We start from the raw sequence: 21,621 nt of genomic DNA, 5'->3' as shown, positions 1-21,621 counted from the left end.
TTTTAAAAGATTGACTAAATCTTTCAATTAAAACTTTAATTGAATCCTCTAAGTATCAAAACTTCTGGCACTTTCACATGATAGAAAAAAATGAGTCTAGTACAGTAAACCAAAGGAAATTTTGATAAGGAACATTTCTTGATTTAACTATTAATTAGATTAAAAGTTTAAAAGACACTGAGGAATTTCCGTCCTTTCATCTTCCAATTTTAAGGAAAGAGCTTAAAAGCAGTTAACTTCATGAGTATAACCAAAAGACTGAAAAGTAATTTGAGTACAATGTAGCTCAACCTTAAGCCCAGCTTCTTTTACCAAACCTTGAAAACATTGTATCCTCTAAGACAATGCTCTCCTCTATACTAAAACCATACTCAGGTAAATTCAGAAATGCCTGGCCATCATTGACAGAGTCTCCCAGGATGCCTGGTACCCAATTTAATATTGCTACTTCCAAGTTGGCCAACAGTTTATTTACCTAGTCAAAACCCTTCTGAATAGATAAGCAACTACCCACATGAGGTGGGGAAGGTGGGGGGAAACTATCACAGGATAAAACACAACATAGACAAAGGCATGGAGGTGTGAGAGAGCATATGCCATTTTGGTTGTTTTGTGTGGTGGGGGTATATGGTGAGCGGGAATATGTGGCAGAGAATTCAGTTGAATAATTCAGAAAATATTAAGTGACTCTGGTTAGCTTGAGCAGTGTTCTGACACTCTTAGGATGCAGAGATGAATGTGACACCGTCGTTGTCCTTGAGTAATTCATGTGTCACACATACATTATAATCAGGTGAGGGTGGGTACAAGAGTAGAGGAAGCGTCAGGTTCGTTTGTTCATGCTCATTCATTTACAAAAAAGGCAGTGCCAGCCCTGATGCCAGGCATCATGCTGGGGGCAGAAGTACCTACAAAGGTGAGCAGCAGTGCTCATTGTCTTCTTAGAGGGACCACATAGCAGAACCTCAGCCTCAGATCTTGATCAAGCAGTTTTAGTAACATGTATACACCAGCAACTGTGACAAGTGTCACTCAGAAGTACCAAGTCCTAAAGAACCTGTAATGTGGGATTTGTTGTAATTAGTGAGGTCAGGGAGGTAATTAGTGTAATTAGTGAGGTAGTAAATTGTATTTACTACCAGTCCTCTTACATAATAGTTTTCCATGCTTGAATTCTTAATTTGCTTTATCCTTTGGATGCTTAGAGTTCATTTCAAGCGATTTTTGAAAGGTTACCTGGGTAACAGATTGTCTGAGCTCTTGTATCTCTGAGAATATTTATCTTCTGGTTTCATAAATGAATGACAATACTCACATAGAAAAGTCTTAATTACAGCTCCACTTGCTTAAACTCTCTAGAATTTCAGTCCTTATCTTTTGGTAATGTAATTTAGAATTCATATATTAGGTCTTTCGAATGTTTTCCTTTTAGGCAGCTTTATTTTTCCATCTGAATCATACAGTTTTTTTTACATTAAAACAATTTTGGCAGTTTCTTACAAAACTAAACGTACTCTTACCATATGATCCAGCAATTGTGCTCCTTGATATTTACCCAAATGAGCTGAAAACTTATGTCCACATGAAAACCTGCACATGAATGTTTATAGCAGCGTTATTTGTATTTACCAAAATGTGGAAGAAATCAAGATGTCTTTGAGTAGGTGAGTGGATAAACTGTGGTACAACCAGACAGTGGAATATTATTCAGTGCTAAAAAGAAATGAGTTAAAAAGCCATGAAAAGATATGGAGGGATCTTAAATGTGTATTACTAAGTGAATGAAGCCAATTCGAAAAGGCTACATACTATATATCCAACTATATGACATCCTGGAAAGGCAAAGCTATGTAGGCAGTAGAAGAATCAGAGGTTGCCAGGGGTTAGAGGGGAGGAAGGGATGAATAGATGAGGCACAGAGGACAGTGAAACTACTCTGTCTGATACTATACTGCTGGGTACATGCCATTACACATTTGTCCAGACTCAGAGAATGCACAACACTAAGAGTGAACCCTAATGTAAACCATGGGCTTTGGGCAACAATGATGTGTCAATGTAGGTTCACTGACTACAGTGAATGTTCGAAGCAGTGTTAATCATAATAGTCAAAAGAGTGGAAACAACCCAAATGTCTGTCAACTGATAAATGGCTAAATAATATGAGGTACATTCTTACAAAGGAATATTATTTCTCAATTAAAAGGAATGAAGTATCAATACATGCTTACAGCATAGATACATCTTGAAAACAGTCTACTCCAGGAAAGAAGCTGGTCACAAAAGACCACGTTTATTATGGTTCCATTTATATTATATCTATAGACTAGGCAAATCTATACAGACAGGAAGTATATTACCTGTTTTGGGTTTAGTTTCCTCTTCTTCTTTGTTGAGGTGGAAAATTAGATTGGAGATCACCTCTTTTTTTTTTTTTTTTTTTTTTTAAGAAAAAAAGTTGTTTACAGCTATAAATTTTCCTCTGAGCACTGCTTTCTCAGCATCCCAAAACTTTTGTTTTATTGTGTTTTTGTTTTTGTTTTTATGTATATCAAAGCATTTTTTGAATTTTCTTTGTGATTTCTTCTCCAACCATGGGTTATTTAGAATTTTGTTGTTTGTTAATTTCCACATATTTGTAAATGCCTCAAATTTCCTTCTGATATTAATTGATAATTTCATTGTGGTCAGACAGCATATTTTGCATAATTTTAATCCTTGTGAACTTACTGAGACATGTTTAAGGCCTAGTATATAATCAACCTTGGAGAATGTTCCCTGTGTACTTGTGAAGAATGTGTAATCTGTTGTTGCTGGGTGGATTGTTTTATAGATGTCTGTTGGGCCTAGGTGGTTTACAGTGTTGTTCAAGTCCTCTATTTCCTTGTTGATCTTCCCCCTTGTTCTATTCATTATTAAAGTGGGGGTAGTGAAGCCTCCAACTATTGTTGTTGAATTTCTTATTTCTTTAATTCTGTCCATTTTTGCTTTGTGTATTTATTAGGTGTATACATGTTTTAATTGTTATCTTCCTGATGAATTGACCCTCTTGCCATTTTGAAATGTCCCTCTTTAACTCTAGAAACATTTTTCTTGTTGTTGTTTTAAATCTACTTGGTATGATATTACTACAGCCAGTCTGGCAATTTGACAGTTGACATTGATCTTGTTTCAACACACAGCAAATCTCAAAGTAATTGTATCTAGTAAGATACAGTAAAGATGAGTTCACCAAATGATTAAAAATTAATTTTTCATAACTGTACAGCTCGGCTACAGTAAACATATTGTTGACTTTAGATGCATAGGGATATAGCACCGTGTAATTAAATTATACTGCCATGTTGAAGAAAGAAATGAAGCATAGAGCTTGAACAATTCCCCTTGCATGTTCTTACTGTCATTAAAATATTCTCCACATGCCTGAAGTGTTTGGGTCACTTTCTCCTATTAAGCCTAGAGGGTATTTATTATGATTTAGCACAAGACTAAAACTATCAAGAAAAGACTATCTTCATGCGTCAGCTTAGATCATTAGCTTATGGCACTTCTACCTGATTGAGGATTCACAACATACTATAATTAATTAATCTCTATATTCAACACATATTTACTGAACATCAACTACTTGTTGACCCTGATTTAAGCACCTGGAATACAGTAAATGAACAAGATATACATATTCTCATGGAACTGAAATTCTAGTGTGAAGATTAAACACACAAATAAGAATTTTTCTTTATTACAGGTTACATGAAGAAAATAAAACATGATGGTGTGACAGTGAATGAAGTGGGGGATATGGATCAATTTTAAATGTGTTTGTCTGCAGAAGTATCTCTGCAGAGTTGGCATCTGAGAGGAGACCTAGTGATTAGGATCAGTTAGATGAGGAGCAGAGGGGAGAATGACCCAGGTAGAGTGACTTGCCACTGCAAGTGCAAACTCCTGAGACCAGAATAGGGCTGTCTTATTTAGAAAGTATAACAAAGGTTGGAGCACAGTGAGCATTGGTTGGAGCACAGTGAGCAAAAGAGGAGAGTTGGGAGAGGAAGTCAGAGAATAGACAAAGATATTAACAGAAAGCCCACACCTTAAGGGATGCAGTAAGGAATTTGGATGTTATTCTACATGCACTCAGAAGTCATTGGGGGGTTTTTAACCAGACAATTGATGTGATGAATGTTTTGCACACCTTATTTTGGATTTGGTGTGAAGAACAGATATTAGGATGGGGCAGGTCTGCAAGCAAGACATAGTTCAGATAGGAGATCACACAGTGGCTGACACCAGGTATTTGCAATAGAAACTGAGAAGTGGGTGGAATCAGGGTATATTTTGAAGGTAGATATGATTCCTAGGTTTTGTACCCTAAATTGGGTTGTAAATTTAATTGGATTATAGCACTATTTACTGAGATATAGAAGAGTACTGAGGTTAAGAAACAGGTTTTGGAGACCAACACACACACAGACACACCAATAACAAAAAGGCAAAGCACACACGTTCGGTCTTGAATATGTTAAGTTGGAGTTGTAAATGTTAAGTTTACATCTAAGTGTAGATTTTAAGTAGTCCGTTAGATATTAGAGTATGAAACTCATCAAGGAGGTTGGGCCCAAATACATAAAATTGGATGCAATTAGGTATCATCTATAGCTATGGGAGATCATCAAGAGGGAGAGCATAGATCGAAGATAGAAAAATGATGAAGATTGACTCCTGAGACCTCAGATGGGGGTCTTGCAGAAGAGGAGTGGCCAGTAAAGTAACTGAGGAAGAATGGACAGGGAAGTAGTAGGAAAGCTAAGAGGTGGGTTTCATGGGAACCAAGAGATAGAAATATTTCAGGAAGGAGAGACTGTTCACTCTGTAAACTGTTGTTGAGAGAGTGCAATACGGTCAGCGAATTAAAGATTGTCTTTGGTAGAAGGGGAGTCACTGGTGCTTGGTTCTGGGCAGTTCCACTGGGTTGGAGTGTAAGAGAGAAACCCTACTGAAGGGGATCAAAGAGATATCTGGAAGTGAAGCCATAGGGGCAGTGGATGGTAGAGAGCTATTTTAATCAGTTTTGCTGTAATAAGGAGCAGAGAATTGGGAGCAATCTTTGTGGAGGATTGCAGGATCATGGGAACACTCGTTAAAGAAGGGAGACCCTACAGCAAATGTGTATGCTCATGGCAACAAGAAAGACACTAAAAATTCCAAAGAGAGTCAGAAATCCTTGAGAAGCATAGAGAGGATCTGATCCAGAGCACAATGTGGTAGACTTTGCTGGGAAGACAAACGCTTCTTCCATTGAAACAGGAAGAAAAGCAGAGTGTGTGTTTTCCAACACAGGTGGAGATGATGCTAGGAAGATAGGGGAATTCCTATATGGTTGTGTCTAGCTTCTCAGTGAAGTATGAGGTAAGGTCATCAGTTAACAGTTATTATAACAAGTGGGTTATAGGGAATATTGGGGATCAGAAAACAGATGAAAAAGTGTTAAAGGGACCTCTTGAAGAATGGGAGAAATTTGCTTCTAGGGAGCATATTAAATTTATGAGAAATTTTTTGGACCTGTTTGGCATTTAAAGAGAGTCCAGTTATCACAGCTACATTTATTTTCTCCAGAGCATTTTGTCAGATAGGTGGATAGTTCATGTGGTGTTGCTTATTTTCCCAAGTGTGCGAAAATTTATTTAGAGGATCACGAAGCAATAATGTGTGAAATGTGCTTATCACCCTGCCCCATATACACACGTATCTATACATACACATCATTCACATGCGTACTGCACTCTCATGTGTGTTCACACACACATCACACTACATACACACACTCACGACATTCACAAGCTCTATTGTACATACTTCTTGCAATAAACTTTTATTTATTTATTGAGACGGAGTCTCACTCTCACTGCACTCCAGGCTGGAGTGCAGTGGCGCGACCTCGGCTCACTGCAACCTCTGCCTCCTGGGATCAAGAATTTTTGCCTCAGCCTCTGGAGTAGCTGGGTTTACAGGCGTGTGCTGCTATGCCTGGGTATTTTTTGTATTTTTAGTAGAGATGGGGTTTCACCACGTTGGCAAGGCTGGTCTCTAACTCCTGACCTCAAGTGATCCGCCTGTCCCGACCTCCCAAAGTGCTGGGATTACAGGTGTGAGCCACAGCTCTCAGCCGCAATAAACTCTTAACACTTTATTGCTGTTTTTGAAGTAGCTGAGAATTGAAGATGCCTTGTAGTTTCTTCTCGATGAATCATTGTCCTCCCTGTTTTTCAAGTGTTTTAAAAAGATCATGAAATAGAGGTAATTTTAGGATTCCATTATGTCCCTTTGGGTCACCCCTTTGGTGGAATTTGCCTTTGGAGCTTTTTCCTTTGACATCTAGCATCCTATGTCCTGGCTGTCACCAGAACGTCTCAGGCAGTGAGCCTTCTCTAGACTTTCCACACCCACCCATCACCCCTGTTCTCTCACCAGCATAGCTAGATTCAGGCTGTGTGACCTATTGTGTGGTATGGGAACAGTAATAATTTATTGTGAGGATTAAAAAATATACTGCACAGAGAATGCCCAGTTTCATGTGCAGAGTACGTTTTTAATAAATGCCAAAATAAACTCTCTTTCTCTCTCCCTCAATCTCTCTCTCTGAATATCTCTTACCTATTTTACCTGCTCTGGTCATATTTCCTCAAGTATCTTCATTTAGCTAAGCAGTTTTTACTACTATTAATTAACTACCGATAATAGAATTTAAAATTGTAGTTCTTTGGGAAATACTGTGAGAATCTATGTGGACTCCAATAACAGGGCTTCAGGTTGACAAAAGAGGTATATTTTGAGCATGCAGACCTTTTCATTTGACTCAAATTCTGCAGAAGGACTGACTTTGAGCATCATGAATTAAACTAAACTATAACACTGAGCAAAGAAAATTAGAATATTTTCATGTCTTGGTTGTTAGAGTACTTGATAAATATAAGGAATTATTAGGTCTTTTGAAATAGCTTTGAAATAACACAGATTTGTGCTGTATCCAAGGATTCTTGACAATGTAACAGAACAACATTGCAGTAAAAGGGGAAAAAGGTGTTGTGTCACTGAATAAAGTCAAAGGTATTTCTTTAAAAATCATTCCCTTGGGAGTGTGGTTGATACCATCACTTCATTTCACGTTCAGCTCCTGTGACAAAGGCTGTCACCTTCGCTCCTCAAGTCCCAAGAGGAAAGTCATTCTTGGTCTCTAAGGACAGGGGGTTTTAGATAAATGCATCTTATTTATGAGCTGCTTCTCCCTTCACTATTATTCTCTATGTTGTCTGAAAACAATACTAATGACTAAGGTAAATCCTGAGTGGTAACAGAAAGTAACAAAACGTAATCGTGCTTTTTTAAAGTTATGCCATTGAGCACATTAGCTTTTTGTGATTTGCGGCGCATAATAGAATTGTTCAGAGGCAAACCTGAGACTTTGTGTTTTGATCTTTTACACTTCCCTTCTATTCCCTAGTTCTTAGAAACACTAACAAATTATGTATTATCGATTATGTTAAAGTGTGTACTGGCAAGTGCAAGTAATACTACACTTGTATTGATCAGCAGCAATGGCTCATAATCTGTCGGGTATGGCTGGCCCAGTGCAGGCATTGTAACCATGTCGTATTATGCATGCAAAACCATGTTCTTTTGGTTTTGATGATATGCGAAGTAGCAGACTGTTTTCTTAGTTCTCATAAGTTGAATTTTCCCCTGAAGACTCATTATGAAAAAGCATGTTAAAAAATGTGGTGTCATTACAAGATTGTTCTCACTTGGCAACAAGCAACAAAAGGAAAAAAAAAAAAACATTTCTGACAATTTCTGAAATGCGATCATTAGAAATCACCCTCTGAAATTAATGAGATTCTAGAAAAAGCCAAGCGCTTAAGAGATCATATCATGTATACAACTTGATGAAGGGTTTAAATGGGGACTGATTATTTGCTAAGTGTAGGCAGTGGTTTCCGTGATCAGCTACATTCTCACTACTGCTGCATGATGAAAATGGAGCAGATCCACAATTATAAACATTGAACGGATTACAGAACATTCTGACCTGGAGGAAATTATATGTAATTAAATGAAAAACTAACGCTTTCGTTTTACTTATCTAGGGATAGTCCTCTCTCCTTCTCTGCCTCCCTCCTTCCCTCCCTCCCTCTCCCACCCCTTTCACTCTCTGTCTTTGAGATGAGGAAATATTTTAAAAAACAGCTACAAAGGAGTAAATTCTCCCACCCGAACACTTCAGTCTCCCATTTAGTGTTTCTTGTTTTTCCCCATCTGTTGACTCTCATATCTCCCCCGCTGTTGTGGTCTCCACCTGGCCCGGTGTGAGTTTTCTCCGGCGCGTCGGTCTCCATGGAGACAGACTGCTCCAAGGGCGGCGCCTTGCACAGTTTCTAGCCAGGAGCCTCCCCGGACCTTTCGTGGGTGGGTGCAGCCTGTTTCTGAGCACAGTATAGAAAGGAGGAGGAGTTACCTCATCTACAGAGGAACAAAAATGTGTTTGGGACCTAAATTCCTCCCTCCCTGTGGTCCTGCAGATGCAGTTGGATAAAACCCTGAGAGGAAAGTTGGGACGCTCTGTGTTTCCTTTGCTTCGGTGTCAGGAGAGCTAAGACAATTGCCAGAAGGACCCCAGGGGGAAGCAGAGTCAGGCACAGAACAGAAGGATAATTAAGCATCTCTCTTACAAACTTACATCAGCAGTCCAACTGTGCATGGGAAAGGCTGTTAACTAGAAACCTGGAGAAATATATGGTAACTGGGCACATATTCCACCATAAATTACACAATTATTCTGAATAGAGAAGTATTAAAATCCATAAAAATTTTGTCTGCTAATAACTAGAGCAACTGGGCCATTAAAAAAAACTGTCCAAAAAATTGCTTATTTTACAGAGAAAGCTTACAGGTTTATAGGAAAGCATAAATTCATTGAGAGCCTGTTGTGCTCACACTGTGGACATTCCAGCATTTTAATTTGTTTCTACGAATGGCAATACTTTCACACAGGCATGATCGGAAAGTTTTATCATTCGATTTTTAGAGCTGAATAAAAACCTCAACTTGCCTATGTGATAGAAGTTTTAACGTTTAGTGAAAAAAATAAGTGAATGTGATAGACGTTGAGCAAATGCCAATTCTTATAATTCCTGGGTATCAAAAATCACTCTGGTATTGGAGACACCAGAATTGACGGCCAAATTCCTTTGTGTTCTAAGCAGAGTTCTGCGGAATGACATTATTAGCTCCTTGGTGTGCACTGATATCTCTGGGCATCTGGCTAAATCCAGCATTCAATTTTTGGTCACTGTCTTGCTGGAATTCACTCCCAATTTGCAGTCATTGTTCTCTGAATTACTGCTTTTAAATTGATCTTTTTTTTTTTTTGAAGCTCACATCTCTACCTTCTGGATGTGCAGAAAGAAGTATCTATAAAACAATAATGACTAGCATGTATGATGTGTGTTACAGTTTGCAGTGCCTCTCTGAACATACCTGATTTCATCTGTGTCTTACAGAAAGGCTGAGAGATAGGAACTGTTATGATAATTGAGGCCCATAGAGATGAAGTTATATGCCCGAGGTCACAAAACTAGTAAGACCCAGTTCTTTTCACTTCAGAGCCTATGCTTCGCTACATGCTCCTTAACAGTTTCTTAATGCTAACCATAGGTGTTCTTTCCTTAAAGAGTCACGAAGACGCTAGATTGCAAATCACTAGAGGACAGAAACAAGATTCTATAGTTCTCTTGGAATAGTGCCTCAGTACCGTGGTCACCTGTGTGTTTCTCCTCTTCAGGATACAAAGAATTCCAGCTGTACTTATGTACCACAAGACATGATGATTCCTATGAACTTTCTAGGAATGAAAATGATAAATCTCTTCAATTTCAGCACTACTCCTTTGATATCTATGCAGTGCCTGCCAAAAGCAAATAACCAGAAATAAGTGGCTCTTGGAATCCTAAGACTCTAACCAAGCTGCTTTTCTTTTTGGTTTGGTAGGAGGAGAGCTTGTGTTACTGAGACAGCCCTGTTTGGGCAGGCTGCACAGCTCTGTGGCTAGAATGCTACCCTAGACTTTTCCATGTGACTCTATAAGTGATCTTGGGCTTGTCATTCCTAGCCCAGGGCTTAATAGTGTCAATGGACAACCAGAAAGCTTGTCCAAACAGCTAGTGACTAATGGGTCTCATTTATCATTTAGTTTTCTGACTGTTAATAATTTAGCAAATAATAGTTCAATGACTACTGCAGCAAGCATTGTGCTCAGTGTATGTAAAGAACAATAAAACATTGTTCCTGGCATTAAAGACGTCATTGTCCAATACATTTGCCACTCATATGAACTTATAAATCCTGCCACTGATGGATAGATTTGAGACTTTGCAAGAGAGAAGCTGAAACACTAGGAAGGCATTTAACCCTGGTTGTCTAAAATCATCTGAACTGGTGACAAAGCTAGACAAGGGATCTAGTGTGTCCCCAGGCATGTCTTCCACCACTGGACTGCCTTGTAAAATATGGTTGCATCATCTCAGGATGAAGAGCAATGCTGATTATTGGTGAATTTTGGCTTAGTGAGGCTTCGTTATCAAGTACACTTCCTGAGACTCCTGTATTTCCTGGTTTAATTGTGGCTGATGACGTACTTGTAACCAAGGCACTCGGCTCAGCCCAAGCACTTCTATCTGGGTACCAGGGTGCCTGCCAAGTAAACAGGCACTTTTCTGTGCTATGTCTGAAAAAAAAAAAAATCATGCAGAGATTAGGGGATCATGGCAGATGGGAGGCAGGACTAGATTGCAGCTCCGGACAGAGCAGCATGCGAAGGCTTGCATTGTGAATTTTATCTCCAGATCAACTGCAAGAACAAACCGGCAATCCGGAGAGGACCCAGAGACCCTCTGAAGGAAGCAGACTGCTCCTGCAGGTCCTGGGAGACACCCCGAACACTGTGAGTGCCCCAACTGTGGAAGTGGGAAAGGGAGACCCGCGTCTCCCGAACACACACCCCCACTGCAGAAGATGAAGGTCTGTTTGCGGGAGAGGTTTCTGACTTTACCTGGAGCTGAGTCAAGTTAAAGAGCCAAGGCGAGTGAAATACAGCAGTAGAGGAAGCAGCAGACAGGCCCTGGGAGCTCACTGGATCCCCAGGCAGCCCATTCCTGCCTAGCACCACAGGGATCCATCAGGAGGGTGCTCAGAGGAGCCTGAGGTAAAACTCCACAGGGAGAAGGAATTCTGTAGCTGAACTTTGTAACAATTTGAACAAGGCAAGAATCCTCCTTGCCTGAACTCAGGGGAGGGCACGAATCCCGGCTTGCAGAGTCGGTGGGAGCGGGGGCAGGGGCGGGGAGAACCAAAGTCCTTTTCTTTCGCAGCTGGGAGCCAGATAGCCTCAGGCAAGTTTTCAAGCACCTCTCGCCCTCTGCCTGGAAACAGACTGGGGCTGTTGAGGGGGCACAGTGGGAGTGAGACCCGACCTTTAGTTTGCATGGAAGCTAGGTGAGGCCTGTGACTGCAGCTTTCCACCTCTTCCCTGACAACCTGCATGACTCAGCAAAGGTAGCCATAATCCTCCTAGGTACACAACTCTCATGACCTAGGAATCTCTCCTACATCCCCCACAGCAGCTGCAGCAACTCTCAACCAAGGAGAGTGAGCTCAGACATACCTAGCCCCGCCCTCACCTGATGGTCCTTCCCTACCCACCCTGGTAGTGGAAGACAAAGGGCATATAATCTTGGGAGTTCTAGGGTCCTGTCCACCGCAGGTCCCACTCCACATGACTACAGCTGATGCTTTATGGAAAGCGCCACCTCCTGGCAGGAGGCCAACCAGCACAAAAATAGAGCATTAAACCACCAAAGCTAAGGACCCTCATGGAGTCCATTGCACACCCTGCCATCTCCACCGGAACAGGTGCTGGTATTCAAAGCTAAGAGACCCATAGATGGTTCATATCACAGGACTCTGTGCAGACAACCTCCAATATCAGTCTAGAGCTGGATAGACTCACAGGGTGGCTAGACCCAAAAGAGAGACAACAATTACTGCAATTCAGATCACAGGAGGCCACATCCATAGGAGAAGAGGGAGAGTGCTACATCAATGGAACACCTTGTGGGACAAAAAAATCTGAACAACAGCCTTCAGCCCTAGACCTTCCCTCTGACAGAGCCTACCCAAATGAGAAGGAACCGGAAAATCAACCCTAATAATATGACAAAACAAGGCTCATCAACACTTGCCTCCCCAAATCACACCAGTTCACTAGCAAGGGATCCAAACCTAGAATAAATCCCTGATTTACCCAAAAAAGAATTCAGGAGGTTAGTTATTAAGCTAATCAGGGAGGGACCAAAGAAGGGCAAAGCCCAATTCAAAAAACAAACAGGAAGTGAAGGGAGAAATATTCAAGGAAATAGATAGCTTAAAGGTAAAACAACACAAACATTAGGAAATTTTGAACACACTTTTAGAAATGCAGAATGGTCTGGAAAGTCTCAGCAATAGAATTGAACAAGTAGAAGAAAGAAAAACAGACCTCAAAGACTAGGTCTTCAAATTAACCAATCCAACAAAGATAAAGAACAAAGAATAAGAAAATATGAACAAAGCCTCCAAGAAGTCTGGGATTATGTTAAACAAACAAACCTAAGAATAATCAGTGTTCCTGAGGAAGTAGATGATTCTAAAAGCTTGGAAAACCTATTTGGGGGAATAATCAAGGAAAACTTCCCTGGCCTTGCTAGAGACCTAGACATCCAAATACAAGAAGCACAAAGAACACCTGGGAAATTTATCTCAAAAAGATCTTTGCCTAAGTGCATTATCCAAAGTTAAGATAAAGGAAAGAATCTTAAGAGCTGTGAGACAGAAGTGTCGGGTAATCTATAAAGGAAAACCTGTCAGATTAACAGCAGATTTCTCAGCAGAAACCCTACAAGCTAGAAGGGATTGGGGCCCTATCTTCAGCTTCCTCAAACAAAACAATTATCAGCCAGGAATTTTGTATCCAATGAAACTAAGCATCATCATATACAAAGAAAAGATACAATCAGTTTCAGACAAGCAAATGCTGAGAGAATTCACCATTACCAAGCCACCACTACAAGAACTGCTAAAAGGAGCTCTAAATCTTGAAACAAATCCTGGAAACACATCAAAACAGAATCTCTTTAAAGCATAAATAACACAGGACCTATAAAACAAAAATACAAATTAAAAAGCAAAACAAAAAAGAGTACACAGGCAAGAAAGAGCATAATGAATGCAATGGTACCTCACATTTCAATACTAACATTGAATGTAAATGACCTAAATGCTCCACTGAAAAGATACAGAACTGAAGAATGGGTAAGAACTCACCAACCAACCATCTGCTGCCTTCAGGAGACTCACCTAACACATAAGGACTCACATAAACTTAAAGTAAAGGGGTGGAAAAAGGCATTTCATGCAAATGGGCACCAAAAACAAGCAGGGGAACTATTCTTATATCAGACAAAACAAACTTTAAAGCAATAGCAGTTAAAAGAGACAAAGAGGAACATTATATAATGGTAAGAGGTCTTGTCCAACAAGAAAATATCACAATCCTAAACATATATCTACCTAACACTGGAGGTCCCAAATTTATAAAACGATTACTAATAGACCTAAGAAATGAGGTAGACAGCAACACAATAATAGTGGGGACTTCAGTACTCCACTGACAGCACTAGAAAGGTCATCGAGAGAAAGTCAACAAAGAAACAATGGATTTAAACTATGCCTTGGGACAAATGGACATAACAGATATATACAGAACATTTCATCCAATGACCACAGAATAAACATTCTATTCAACAGTAATGGAAATTTCTTCAAGATAGACCATATGATAGGCCATAAAACAAGCCTCAATAAATTTAAGAAAATTGAAAGTATATCAAGCACTCTTTCAGACCACAGTGGAATAAAACTGGAAATGAACTACAAAAGGAATCTTCAAAACCATGCAAATACATGGAAATTAAATAACCTGCTCTTGAATGAGCATTGGGTCAAAAATGAAATCAAGATGGAAATTAAAAAATCATCCCAACTGAATGACAATAAGACAGAACCTATCAAAACCTCTGGGATACAGCTAAGGTGGTGATAAGAGGAATGTTCATAGCCCTGAGTGCCTGCATTAAAAAGTCTGAAAGAGCACAAACACACAATCTAAGATCACACATGAAGGAACTAGAGAAACAAGAAGAAACAAAATCCAAACCCAGCAGAAGAAAGGAAATAAACAAGATCAGAGCAGAACTAAATGAAATTGAAACAAACAAACAAAAAAATACAAAAGATAAATGAAAGAAAAAGCTCGTTCTTTGAAAACATAAACAAAATTGATAGACCATTAGCAAGATTAACCATGAAAAGAAGACAGAAAATCCAAATAACATCACTGAGAAAAGATAAAGGAGATATAAAGATCATTCAAGGCTACTATGAACACCTTTACACACATAAACTAGAAAAACTAGAAGATATGGATAAATTCCTGGACAACCCTCCTAGCTTAAATCAGGAAGAATTAGATACCCTGAACAGGCCAATAACAAGCAGTGAGATTGAAACAGTAATTAAAAATTACCAGCAAAACAAAGTCCGGGACCAGATGGATTCACAGCAGAATTCTACCAGACATTCAAAGAATTGGTACCAATCCTTTTGACACTATTCCACAAGACAGAGAAAGAAGAAACCTCCATAACTCATTCTATGAAGCCAGCATCACCCTAATACGAAAACCAGGAAAGCATACTACCAAAAAAGAAAACTACTGACCACTATCATGATGAATATAGATGCTAAAATCCTTAACAAAATACTAGTTAACCAAATCCAACAACATATCCAAAAGATAATCCACCATGATCGAGTGGGTTTTATACCAGGGATGCAGGAATGGTTTAACATATGCAAGTCAACAGATGTGAAACACCACGTGGATAAACAGAATGAAAAGAAAAAAATCACATGATCATCTCAATAGATGCAGAAAAAGCATTCGACAAAATCCAGCATCACTGTATGATTAAAACCCTCAGCAAAATTGGCATACAAGGGACATACCTTAATGTAATAAAAGCCATCTATGATAAACCCACAGCCAACATAATACTGATTGGGGAAGAGTTGAAAGAATTCCCTTTGAGAATGAGAACAAGACTAGGATACCTCTTTAACATAATGCTGGAAGTCCTAGACAGAGCAATAAGAGAAGTAAATATTGGGCATCCAAATCTGTAAAAAGGAAGTCAAAACCCTAAGGACTCCTCTAGAAAGCTCCTAGAACTGATAAAAGAATAAGTTTCCAGATACAAGATTAATGTACACAAATCAGCAGCTCTTCTATATGCCAACAGCGACCAAGTGGGGAATCAAATCAGAAACTCAACACCTTTTACGATAGCTGCCAAAAAAAAAAATGGTTAGGAATATACCTAACAAAGGAGTTGAAAGACTTCTACAAGGAAAACTACAAAACACTGCTGAAAGAAATAATAAACACAAACAAATGGAAACACATCCCATGCTCATGGATGGGTAGAATCAATATTGTGAAAATGACCATACTGCCAAAAGCAATCTACAAATTCAATACAATCTCCATCAAAATAGCACCATCATTCTTCAGATTTAGAAAAAACAATTCTAAAATTCATATGGACCAAAAAAGAGCCTGCATTCCCGAAGCAAGACGAAGCAAAAAGAACAAATCTGGAGGCATCACACTACCTGATTTCAAACTATACTGTAAGGCTATAGTCACCAAAACAGCATGGTACTTGTATAAAAATAGGCAAATAGACCATATATCTCATATATATGAGAGAGAGAGATATATATATCTCATATGTATTATATATGTGTATATATGATATATATGAGATAGATATGATAGAATTCTACTCAGTCATAAAAAGAAATGAATTAACAGCATATGCATTTACCTGGATGAGACTGGAGACTATTATTCTAAGTGAAGTAACTCAAAAATGGAAAACCAAACATTTTGTGTTCTCACTAATATTTTACATTCTCATAGGAACTAAGCTATGAGGATGCAAAGGCATAAGAATTATACAATGGGGCCTGGCATGGTGGCTCACACCTGTAATCCCAACACTTTGGGAGGCCGAGGCAGGTGGATCATGAGGTCGGGAGATTGAGACCATCCTGTCTAACACAGTGAAACCCTGTCTCTACTAAAAATAAAAATAAATAAATAAATAAATAAATAAATAAATAAATAAAAAATTAGCCATGCGTGGTGGCAGGTGCCTGTAGTCCCAGCTACTCAGAAGACTGAGACATGAGAATGGCGTGAACCTGGGAGGCGGAGCTTACAGTGAGCCGAGATCTCGCCACTGCACTCCAGCATGGGCAACAGAGAGAGAATCCATCTAAAAAAAAAAAAAAAGAATTACACAATGGACTTTGCGGATTTGAGGGGAAGAGTGGGAGCAGGGATGAGGGATAAAAGACTACAGATATGGTGCAGTGTATACTGCTCGGGTGACAGGTGCACCAAAAGCTCACAAATCACCTCTAAAGCACTTACTCATGCAACCAAATACCACCTGAACCTCAATAACTTATGGAAAAATAAAATTAAAAAAATAAAAACTAAAAAGAAAAAGAAAAAAAAAGCAAAGATGAAGCCAGTGACCTAATAGCTTTAATTCAATGCTTCACATACAATGCCATTTGGCTTTTAGTAACTGTAACGGTATAATAGTTATTGTCTTTTATTAACATATAATTATCTCTGTACTGTGTGAAGATGACAGTTGTAATCTTCTATTCATTCTGAGATGCTCACGGACCTCAGTATTCTAACTGGTTATGTGATATCACTGGAATACTTTCATAGTTAGCATCAATATTTGTGACCATGTTGATAGCTAACAGTGGTAGTGTATTTATTACATTTCATATGGTACTTATATATTTAATATTCAAATGGTTCCAAGTTCAGAGGAAGAGCTGGGGAGTGAGATTGTGGAGAGGGTGGTGGAGAGGCTGATATGGTTTGGCTGTGTCCGCACCCAAATCTCATCTTAAATTGTAGCTCCCATAATTTCCATGTGTTGTGAGGGACCCTGTGGGAGATAATTGCATCATGGGGGTGTTTTCCCCTATACTGTTCTAGTGGTAGTGAATAAGTCTCATGAGAGCTGATGGTTTTGTAAGGGCAAACGCCTTTTGCTTGGGTCTCATTCTCTCTTTGCCTGCCATCATGTACAACGAGACTTTCGTCTTCTGTCGTGATTGTGAGGCCTCCTTAGCCACTTGGAACTGTGAGTTCATTAAACCTCTTTTTCTTTATAAATGACCCAGTTTTGGGTATGTCTTTATCAGCAGCATGAAAATGGACTAATACAGAGGCCAAGGGGAGAATTGGGTGGTCCATCAAGCCAGTGTTCCCAGATTGAGGACTCTTTGAGCCAGCCTGTGTGGCAGTCATTCCAAAGATGATTTGAACCAACCTACTATGCTTCTTTGGCTGAAGCCTGTCCTGAATGGCCCAAGTTACCAATACACACCACTGCTTTCTAGAGCAGGTCCTTGTTATTCTAGGGTATCAATTCCTGATTTCTTCAGAGCATTGTTGTCATTGCAACTTTCATCATTGCCATGGAACTGTCAGGTAAAACTGATATTGGCCCAGCCACCACCAGAGCATGGACTACTGTCACTGCAGAGGCTCATGGCTATGTATTTCACCAGCACACAGGGCCTCTCCTCCCAGTGTTCTGGCCTCTGCACTCTCACAGCTGGTGGACCTCATGAGGTTCTTTGGGTACCATGTCATGTGTTGCCTCTCTTCAGTGCAGGGCTCAGACCAAGCCTGCCACTTGCTTTACCGGTGGTATATTTCAGCACCGTCCTCCAAGCCCAAGGCCACTAAAGTGGGGCACAGCCTACAGGTCCTAGTTATGCTAGAAGGAGACACACCATTTTCCCCATTTCCCTCTTTTTAAAAAGCCTCTCTTTCCTGTTGTAGTGACCACTTACACTTTCCTTATTACCCCTGTAAGATGGGCTTCCCTCCTTTCAAAAACTTGTCACCTCACACAAATATATAATGCATTTTCAGGGTCTCTACTGGAACTCTGGGCCATATGTTACTAGTGAGTTATGATACTGTGATCGTTGTGATAGCCTAGAGAATAGCTAGTGATCCAGTGTGCAATATGCAGCTAGGAGTCAAGGAACTGAGTCAACGTTATTGCCCTTGAAGGCCTTAATTGAACTTGAGACTTTGAACTCATGAGCTTTGTGTTTGGAGCAAATAGGATCTGATTTCTGTGTCAATGTAAAGTTTGTCCAGTTCTTAAAACTTTTAAGATCATTTGATAAAAATGAGCTGAAATGGAAGCTCAATTTGTTTTCTGTGTAATAGATCATGTTCAAGGCTTTTTTTTTCCCCAGTACAGCTTGAAAACCACCTGACAGTAATTAAATTATTCTAACATCTCACTCCCACCTCCCACACACATTTTCCCCTTTTGTTTTGTTATTTGGTGGGGTGTGCAATTATCTTCTTTTGAGAAACAAGCACAGCCACCCACAGCTACACATGTTAGCTGTGATTCTGAACTTGTGGCAATGGGAAGGAGGCATCCTTTCCCTTTTTCTCACAGGTTGTAAACTGGTTATTCACATTTTCTTTGATGAGAATTTTAAGCACCGAGCCCTGTCTTCATAAACGCATGCAGCAGATGGTTAGGAATATTGTGTGATAAGGAAAGCTGGCCAATTTCTTCGGTTATTTTCACCTCCTGAACGTATTCCAAAGAAATGCAATGGCATATTTTAGGGTGTGTCTGTACAAAGCCTCTTTCCTTAAGTATGAATATGATTTGCTAGTGTGTTCCCCTTAAGATGGATTCCTTTGGGGGATGTCTCCGTTGTAAGTGATCTTGTAGCATTTTCATATAAAATTAGACTTACGTTGAAAGCTCTCCTGGGTGTTGCTGCCTAGGAATTAACCCAGCTGTTCTTCTCTGCACTCAGGGAGACTGTGAGGTAGGAGGCAATGAAGCACGATATTTAGATGACTCCTAATGACCTTCATGTGTACTCTCTGTGTGGTGAGATCATCCGCATGGAGGAGGATAGAAGTTTCCAGGTCACCCTGGAGTCGGTTGCTCTGTGAACTGACTCCACCATTTACCAGCTTGGGGGCTTCAGGCATGTTTCGTAGACTCCATATGCTTTTGTAAAATGGGAATAGCATTCCTACCACCTGGGGTTATTGTGCGATGCAAAAGACATTGGTGCAGGTGAAACTGTTTTTTTCATAAAAGAGCTCAATAAAAGCTCATGAAGCCAGCGGATCGGTGATAGAGAAATAGAAGCATGCATCTGGTTGTTATGCACAAGTACTTTCTGCTGCAAAGACATTTCAAAGACATTCCTTTAAGGAGAGTCTCTTGCTAGCTTGTAAGACCCTAGAGGGCCTCAGCCCAACTAACAATGTTTCCCGCTCTTATATTCCTTCCTTGTATGCTCCCTTGTTTCTGACTGTTGCTTCCAGAGAACATGCAGATTAATAAATTGACTCCGAAGTTGTAGTTTCAGGGAAGACAAGTAACAGGCCTTTGGGGTCAGAAGCGAGCTCCCAGTGGGTATGACGGTGGTAGCTACAGCAGCAGTGAACCTCCAGGGCAGTAGTGGGATACAGTCCTGACTAGATAACGGATCACCCACTATTTTGGATTATCTCAAATATTGGTTAATTCAGTAATCAGTGGGTGAAGATAATAAGCTATTTTACTACATCATCACTATCTCATTAGCATACCCAGCTTCTGTATGTTTGTGGGGATTGTTTTTCTTTTTTAAAGACATCCAGGCCTCCTCATCTCATGATTTTTCTTCATATTTATATCATTTATCATACACGATTTTTAGGATTCTTTGTTTAGATTCCTCCACTCACCACTTATATAGATGTATATGTACATCTATAGCTACAAGCTACAACTTTATGGATAGGGTTTAAATTACTTGCAAAGATAATGTCCCTAAAGTTAGTCTGAATATCTGAATGCAATTTTAGATGTCCTCTGGTAAATTCATTTTTAATTGTATAGACACTTCATCTCCCCAGTCCAATGGCCATACATATGGATTTTTACATTTAAAATGTTTGGATCAATTCTCTTTAACTTTGGAAAGGTGGTAATAATTTATCCATCAAAACATCAATATTAGAGAGAAAGGGTCAGTTGCTTTAACAAAAGGCAGAGTGATTTAGAGGTAATAAACCAGATACCTTTTCTGGTGTAGATAATGGTCAATCAGCTCATGCAAATATAAATTGAAAGAAAAATAAAGTCATGGACATGGAGGAAGTTAAAAGTTTTTATTCCTACTGACAACTCTGGCTTTACAAGTGTTTGGAAATAGTCCACTTCTTTTTGTTTGTTTGTTTTTGTTTTTGTTTTTTTGAGTGTAAGGGATTCCACGTGCCCCTTGTCTTTGAATCAGTAATGGTGTTTCGAAGTCCACTCTTAAAAGGCAGATGGCCTTTGCATTGTAAAACCTTTTGAGTTAATGGAGTTGAGGGAGATGGAGGAAGACCTCAGTGGTCCTGGGCTAGACATTCTCGAGGATCTCAGGAGTGGAGCTGATCTAGAATTCTAAGGTTACATTGCCTGATAGGGTAGCCACTAGACAAATGTGGCTACTTGAATTATTTAAACAAAATAAACAAATGTAATAATTTAAGATGAAATAAAATAAATTCCGTTGTGGTAGCTAGTGACTTTCAAGAGCTAAATAGACTCACTTGGCTAGCAGTTGTCATATTGGACAGTACAGAGATGGACCATTTCTCTTTGCAGAAAGTTTGAACAGCACTGCTCTAGGGATTGTCCTAAGGAGTCACGGAGCATAGGTTAGTGTGAATCAAGAGTCTCTCCGAAAGGAAAGAACCGGTGAGATACAGGTATTATTGGCTAAGATAAACAGAAACCAAGGCCCGGGTGTTTATATAAGCAGAGGCAGAGTAAGAGGTTAGCCATGTAGCTGAGGCGGGCAGGTAGCTATTGCAATAACTGGCAAGTGTTGCAACCTAACCTGTTCACTAGGGTTCTGAGGCATGGCAGGTCCAGCTATCAGAATACCTGTAAACTGACCTGGCATGGTGAAAACAAAGGGCCCCCATGGTCATTTCTAACGCTGTGATTTGAAGCCAGCCTGAGATAGAACTATGGACCCAGAGACCAAAGCTGGGTCATGCATGGGGCGGATCATTACTTGGAAAATTCACCAATAAAGACGTGAGCAAAACTCATGGAAACTGGTTGGAGGAGAAGCATCTGGACAATGGACCAGTCCTCAAACAAGAGTACACACATATCTGGCCCTGATTTTGCCTACTTCATAATTTTTTCCTTTCTTTCTTTCTTTCCTGCCTGCCTGCCTGCCTGCTTTTCCTTCCTTCCTTCCTTCCTTCCTTCCTTCCTTCCTTCCTTCCTTCCTTCCTTCCTTCCTTCCTTCCTTCCCTCCCTCCCTCCCTCC

Source organism: Theropithecus gelada, chromosome 17, assembly GCF_003255815.1.
Source record: "Theropithecus gelada isolate Dixy chromosome 17, Tgel_1.0, whole genome shotgun sequence".
In the NCBI taxonomy this organism is placed as follows: domain Eukaryota; kingdom Metazoa; phylum Chordata; class Mammalia; order Primates; family Cercopithecidae; genus Theropithecus; species Theropithecus gelada.
The sequence above is the reverse complement of the archived record's forward strand: the minus strand, read 5'-3'. Positions refer to the sequence as shown.